Consider the following 1,295-nt stretch of genomic DNA (forward strand, 5'->3'; position numbering starts at 1 on the left):
AAAGGCCTTATAGGTAAGTCTCGCCACTCGGCAGCCATTTGGCAATGCCTCCGGACAGCTACTTCAGTTACACAAGACCAGGCTCATATCCCATGAATGAAGAGATACTCATAACTCCACATAGAATGGTCAAACAGACCTTAAAAGTACATAGTTGGGATCACTGTTTAAATCTGACATAAATGGCATAAACAATAGACGGTTAAAAAGACTAATTTTTAGGCTTATTTGCTTTGTAGCAATGCACCAAATTTCACTGCACGGCTATTGCTACAGTAACACTGTAAATAAACAGAACATTCAGCTATGCCTTTAACGACAATCCTATTAGCTCTTATAATACAGGGCAGGAATTCCAGTTATAGATCTGCCATCTTTCACGTTACGGATTTCCCATTCACTTTTCCCACAGTGGTTTGTCTTCTCTCTTATAATGTCCATTTTCTCTCAGTTTGCATTTTCCAACTTTGAGTCCTGTTACTGTAACCCGTTACTAACTCCCTTGGGTTTCAATTGGGATATAGTCGCAGACTGAAAATAAAAACAAATAAACTGAAACCCTGATGAACTGAGCCGAGAACTGGACGCAGCTTGCCAACCTTTGAAGAACACAACAGACAGAGGGACCAAAGAAAGCATTGTTTGCATACAGTGCCCTCCAGAATTATTGGCACCCTTAGTGAATGTTTTTTTTTTTTTTACATTAAATACATATTTTTCTCCAAAACATGTGTGCCGCAATTGTTGGCACCCCTAGAAAATCTTATAAATAAAATCTAACTGAAGTATATTTCCAGTCATGTTTTACATTTTGAAGTTCACCTGTTTGTTTTGGAACTCTTAAGAGGTCAACCATGACTTCCTGTTTCACTGGGCTTTAATAATGAGGTGACACAAGCCAAATTCTCTTATTCATTCATCACTATGGGAAAGATCCAAGAACACAGTGAAGATGTGCAACAAAAAGTACAAAACAGTAAATGGACATAGGAAAATCTCTAAATAGTTGAAAATACCCATTTCCACAAAGTTTAAAGCAACAGAAGATGTTAAGAATCAGCCTGGAAGTGGACCTGTGTGTACATTGATCCCACGCACCGTGAGGAGGATGGTTCGACTGGCAAAATAATATCCAAAGATCACAGCTGGATAATTGCAGTGGTAAGTTGAGTCTGGGGTCAGAAAGTTTCCAAAACTACCATCAGACGCCACCTACTTTGGGAGGGTTGCCAGAAAAAAGCCTCTGCTGTCAATCAACAACGCCTACAGTTTGCCAAATGTTAATGGGACTTTCA

The sequence above is a fragment of the Sprattus sprattus genome (assembly GCF_963457725.1).
Source record: "Sprattus sprattus genome assembly, chromosome: 10".
In the NCBI taxonomy this organism is placed as follows: Eukaryota; Metazoa; Chordata; class Actinopteri; order Clupeiformes; family Clupeidae; genus Sprattus; species Sprattus sprattus.